Raw genomic sequence first — 6,329 nt, 5'->3', positions numbered from 1 at the left:
GCTGCCTCTGCGGAGGGGCGGGGCTGCGCTCATCAGGAATCCGGAGCATGACTCAGCAAATCAGCAGGAGATTTCCCACAAGGGGGCTGGAGCCATTCTCCGTTGATAAGGGCTTCCCTCCTCTTACAGCTGCATCCAGGCTGGTTTTATGAACCCATTGCAGCCCCAAAGGGATTTCTTGGAGAACCAACAAGTGTGTTAGAACAACTACTCCAAAATGCAGGGATTTTCTACCCATAGTAAGCATATGAGAAGACACTGTAATTTCTGTCCTGTTTTTCCTCCCATTAGCTCAGGGAAATGACTTCTCTGCCCCCCCACCTCCCCAATTTATCCTGAAAACGTGGCTAAGAGGTAGGAACTATCCAAACTTCAACTTGCCACTTGCATGGTGTGGGGGTTTTCGCACTCGGCTCTCCCTGCAGCAGTAACTAATCAGACACTTTCCTACTACACCACCCTGGCTCTGCAGCTGCAGGGATAGTTGCTCAGCTAAATATGGCCATGTTCATTCTTGATCTTGTCTGCTTCTAGCTCTTGGCAGTCCTTCCCTTTCCCTGAATGTACTGCATGTGGGTTGCTATGCATGGAAATGGATCTAGGATGACTGAGGTTCAGCCTCATCACCTGGGGAGACCACTTCACCTGCCTCAAGGCTGGCCAGTCCTGACAAACACAAAATACTTTGCTCCCCATTTCAGTGTGGGTGTCATTTCATACTCTCTGTAAAGGGAGACAGGAACATACCCTTCTGGGGGACTTTTTCCTCACCCAATACATATGCCAGGGAAGGCATGTTTAAGACAGTGTGTGCTGGCAGGAAGCTGGTGCATTAAGGATTGGGCTCTTAATCAGGAGTTCTGTGTGAGTGTTTTGGGAGGGGTTTTTTCCCCATGAAATGACACATTGCTCTCTGTATGCTAGTGAATTTGTCCTCCTTTTCTTCACATAACAGAGTCTCTGGAGGAAGCTCTGAACAAAGGTAGCTTTCTGGGACTGAACGGGAAGGGAAGTTTTGATAGGAGATGATACTTGAGATAGTAGCTGCTTCCACCCTAGAGCCGTTTAGTGCTACAAATGTGTTTAGCTGGAAGCAAAATTAAAACAGAGGATCCACACAGCATTTAATATAGCTCTATATACTAACTACAGCAGTGGTTCTCACTCCTTTAGCACTGGGACCCACTTTTTAGCAATGAGAATCTGTCAGAACCCACCAGGAGTGATGTCATGTTCAGAAGTGACATCATCAAGCAGGAAATTTTTTAACAATCCCGGGTTGCAATTGTACCCACACTTACCCAGGAGTAAGTCCCATTCACTATCTTTGTTTAAAGCATCTTCATAGCAGCCTGTTGAAAGTACAGATCTGTGACATTTCCCCAAAAGCACTCACATACCTTGGTAACATTAAGTCTAATATATTAAAAATAAAATATGGAAATGAATGGGGACCCACCTGAAATTGGTTCGTGACCCACCGTCTCACAGTTTGAGAAACACTGAACTACAGCAGCAGCCAAGACCGTTCTCGAATGCTTATTCACAAGTCTGGTTCAGCACAGAACGCTTCCAATATTTGTTTAAAATTTCCTCCTTGCAAGTTCTGCCAATTTTATTTCTTCATCAGTATTTCTGCAGCTGCTCCAACCAAGAAGCAATAAAATGGTTTTTATTGAAAAAACTCCAGTCAGGGAATTAGAGGGCAGGTCCTCTCCTGGATTGAGACCTGGTTGAAGACCAGGAAACAGAGAGTGGGTGTCAATGGGCAATTTTCACAATGGAGACAGGTGAAAAGCGGTGTCCTGGGACTGGTGCTCTTCAACCTCTTCATAAATGACCTGGAGACAGGGTTGAGCAGTGAGGTGGCTAAGTTTGCAGATGACACCAAACTTTTCTGAGTGGAGAAGACCAGAAGTGATTGTGAGGAGCTCCAGAAGGATCTCTCCAAACTGGCAGAATGGGCAGCAAAATGGCAGATGCGTTTCAATGTAAGTAAGTGTAAAGTCATGCACATTGGGGCAAAATAATCAAAACTTCGCATATAGGCTAATGGGTTCTGAGCTGTCTGTGACAGATCAGGAAAGAGTTCTTGGGGTGTTGGTGGACAAGTCGATGGAAGTGACGACCCAATGTGTAGCGGCAGTAAAGAAGGCCAATTCTATGCTTGGGATCATTAGAAAAGGTATTGAGAACAAAACAGCTAATATTATAATGCCATTGTACAAATCGATGGTAAGGCCACACCTGGAGTATTGTGTCCAGTTCTGGTCGCCGCATCTCAAAAAAGACATAGTGGAAATGGAAAAGGTGCAAAAGAGAGTGACTAAGATGATTACGGGGCTGGGGTACCTTCCTTATGAGGAAAGGCTATGGCATTATGCCTCTTCAGCCTAGAAAAGAGACGCCTGAGGGGGGACATGATTGAGACATACAAAATTATGCATGGGAAGGATAAAGTGGATAGAGAGATGCTCTTTGCACTCTCACATAACACCAGAACCAGGGGACATCCACTAAAATTGAGTGTTGGGAGGGTTAGAACAGACAAAAGAAAATATTTCTTTACTCAGCGTGTGGTCGATCTGTGGAATTCCTTGCCACAGGATGTGATAACGGCGTCTGGCCTGGAGGCCTTTAAATGGGGATTGGACAAGTTTCTGGAGGAAAATCCATTATGGGTTACAAGCCAAGATGTGTATGTGCAACCTCCTGATTTTAGAAATGGGCTATGTCAGAATGCCTGATGCAAGGGAGGGCACCAGGATGCAGGTCTCTTGTTATCTGGTGTGCTCCCTGGGGCATTTGGGGGGCCGCTGTGAGACACTGGAAGCTGGACTAGATGGGCCTATGGCCTGATCCAGTGGGGCTGTTCTTATGTTCTCTTGGCCTCAGTGGTGTTCCCACCCATCTGCAATATGGAGATAATACTACCATGCATGGTTGTGTTATCCTTTTGTAATCCTTGCACTCTGGACACTCACCAGCACTATATAAATTCTATGTAGTGCATGGTTTGATAGCAATTGTTGGAATGATTCTTGAAATGCATTTTGTGCTCTGCTTCTGGACTTCAGTATGAAAGCTCTACCCAAGGTGTGACTTACCTGGTAGCTGAGGGGTGTGTGCATTGTGCTTGTTATCCCAATAAAATGCATTTAAAAGCTATATCTGCCATGATGTCTGCTTCATATTCCAATGGATTATGGATACCAGGGGTGCCCAAACCCAGGCCCTGGGGCCACTTGCGGCCCTCGAGACCTCTCAATGCGGCCCTCAGGGAGCGCCCACTCTCCAACGAGCCTCTGGCCCTCCGGAGATTTGTTGGAGCCCACACTGGCCCGACGCAACTGCTCTCAGCCTGAGAGCAACTGTTTGACATCTTGCATGAGCTGTGGGATGAGGGCTCCCTCCACTGCTTGCTCTTTTACATCTGTGATGCAGCAGTGGCAGTGAAGGAAAGGCCAGCCTTGCTTTGTACAAGGGCTTTTATAGGCCTTGATCTTTTGCAAGACCTTCATTCATTCATATAAGTTCATCTTTAATATATTCATTTATTCAAATTTTAAATGTAAATTAATTCTTTTTTCCCCCAGCCCCCAATGCAGTGTCAGAGAGATGACGTGGCACCCCTGCATTATACAATCAAATATTTATTTTTATAACACCCTTCTGCCAAGGTGCTCAGGGCATTGTACATGGTTCTTCCCCCTCCTTTTGTCCTGCGGACAATCCTGTGAAGTAGATTAGGCTGGCCCCTCGATATGCAGGAAGCTTCATAGCTGAGTGGGGAATTGAACCTGGCTCTTTAGGTCTAAGTCCAACACCAGAACTATTACGCTGTCCTATTTCCAATCGTAATATTGTCTTTGTCCTCTACAGAAGAGCATCTGCTTGGCATGCTGAAAACCTCAAATTCAATCCCTGGCAGCTTCCAAGAAGAGCTAGGATGGTGCAGTAGTTCTTGTATTAGACCTGGAAGAGCCAGGTTCAAATCCCTGCTCAGCTATGAAACTACCTTCGGTCTCCTTTACACATCGTAGTTTTATGGGCCACCGCAGCAAGTAGTCACCCACCAGCGGCTTCTCCATAGCCCCAGGCACCAACAAGTCAACAGGTAGGAGGCAAGGATGGCAGAACAGGGAAGGGAGTGCAAAATAGAGAGGTGATGGGGCAGGGAGGAGGATGGATTGGGCCAGAAGTGGGCATGTTAGGCAGTGGTGTTGCCCACCAAATCCTAACCCCCTTTCCAGGGCCTGATCTGCCCTCATGGATCAACTTGAACATGCACCACTGATATCACTGACACTGCTTCAAGTTGACTTATTGGGGTGCCAGGGTGTTACCCTGGGGGATCAAATGTTGCCCCAAGGTGGCCTCTGAAAGGCCTAGACTCCCCCACGGGATACAGCGGTACCGCGTTGGGGTTGCTATCTGGTGTGCTCCCTGGGGTATTTGGTGGGCCGCTGTGAGATATAGGAAGCTGAACTAGATGGGCCTATGGCCTGATCCAGTGGGGCTGTTCTTATGTTGCTGTACTGCCATGCAGGGAGCTACATAGGCTGGTTAGCTGGCTAGCGAGCAGATATTGAAACACACCTATTCTCTCTCTCTCTCTCTCTCTCACACACACACACACACACACACACACACACACACACAGAGCAGCAGCCAGCAGCTGGAATCCTGTTGGATTACCTCCAGGATTGCAGAAATACCCTTTGCCAGCTTGGTGAGCACTAAGGAGGCAGCATCTCAGTTGGACCAATTGGAAGCAAGCTTTCAAATGACACAGAACCCTTCTGCTGGCTTAAAGATGAAAAAGAACAGGAATTTTCATACCCACTTTGATGCCCACCTGCCAGAACTCTGCATTCTGCCAAGGACTGTAGTTCAGTGGTAGATGCCCTGCAGACCAGTGACTTCCTCATAAGGTAGAGGAAGGGGGAGCTCTGAGCCTTTGCTGTTTGTTTGGGTAGTATTTCCAGTGCTAGAAGACTGGGCATGCAGAAAGCTTGTTCCCAAGGATATTTTGTGGGGAACTATTAATAAAAAATCCTCTCAAAACAGACACAGGGTGATCAACCCCACCCACAGATCAAGGGGAAAACAGGTGACATGAAACAAACAGCTCCATTATGAGAGAGAGCTTAAAAGTTCTATTTTACAAAACATTTTATATATATATATATATACACACACACACACTTCAACAATACAATGAAGATACAATAATTCCTGACCCATTTTTTTTGTCTGTGCCTATCTATATGGAATACACAGTCCATCAGTGTGCTGCATTGCACAGACTGGTGGGGGACAGATATGGGGCAAAAATGTAGGGTTTTATGGTGAAATACATTCTCTGCATGTAGCCGCAATCAGGCTGCTAACTATTCCTGTAGAATTTCCTTTGCTCTTTCAGTCCTGTCTGTGTTCTGGGGTGAGTTCACTCCCCATTTACTCAGTGCATTCAAAAATAACTGGCCTGTGACTAGAGCCCTGGAGGGCTTCCCCGGGCCTCAGAAATCCTTGTATCAGCATTTTCGACCACTGTACCATGGCACACTAGTGTGCCACAAGTGCTTCACAGGTGTGCCACAGGAATTTGGGAGAAGGTCATTTGTTAGTAGGGCCAATGGGGATGTTAGCCTCCCACTGGCAGTATGGTGTGCCTTGTCAATTGTCAAAAACCTGACGGTGTCTTGAAAATTTGAGTGCCTTGTCAAGTGTGCCACAAGCTGAAATCGCTGCCTTATATGGTAAGGAAAAAAAGTCACTTCCAGTCACTTCTTGAGGCAAACCAGAAGTAGAGTTGTGTTTTTTTTGGCTGAGAAGGCCATTCTGAAGCCCACAGCGGCTTCACAAAGCCCTCTGGAGGCTACCAGGACTCAGCTCCAGTTGCCTCCAGAGGGTTCAGGTGGGGCCTATCACAGATTTTTTTAATTCAAGAAAATCAGCATCTGCAAGGGGTCTGAGAACAGATCCCCCTGTGGATACTGAGGCCCCACCTGTGTATGACATGATGGTATTCATAATTACCAGAGTTTTCACAATTTTGACCACTAGTATCAAGCTTCACTTGTTCCCCCCCCCCCCCCCAAGCTTGGCACCTTGGGCAATTATTATTATTATTATTATTTTATTAATTTATATCCCGCCTTTATGCCCAAAGGGCACACAAGGCAGCTTACAGCAATTAAAAAAATACTTTAAAAACAATTTACAAATAATTAAAAAAATCTAAACAACAAACCCCGTGGATCCTCACATAAAAAACAAGAAAGCCAGCCAGCCTGTCAACAATTAAAAGCTTTTTGAAATAAAAA

The 6,329-nt window shown here is 46.2% G+C and overlaps 1 protein-coding gene across 1 annotated transcript in view; it reads left to right on the top strand.

Moving 5' to 3' along the window:
- The window catches only part of LOC136641548 (zinc finger protein 91-like), a 543,065-nt gene that overhangs the window by 260,855 nt on the left and 275,881 nt on the right, over positions 1-6,329 (top strand). The window lies entirely within an intron of this gene.

The sequence above is a fragment of the Tiliqua scincoides genome, chromosome 2 (assembly GCF_035046505.1).
Source record: "Tiliqua scincoides isolate rTilSci1 chromosome 2, rTilSci1.hap2, whole genome shotgun sequence".
In the NCBI taxonomy this organism is placed as follows: Eukaryota; Metazoa; Chordata; class Lepidosauria; order Squamata; family Scincidae; genus Tiliqua; species Tiliqua scincoides.
Note: the sequence above shows the minus strand (reverse complement) of the source record. Positions and strands in the feature narration are given on the sequence as shown.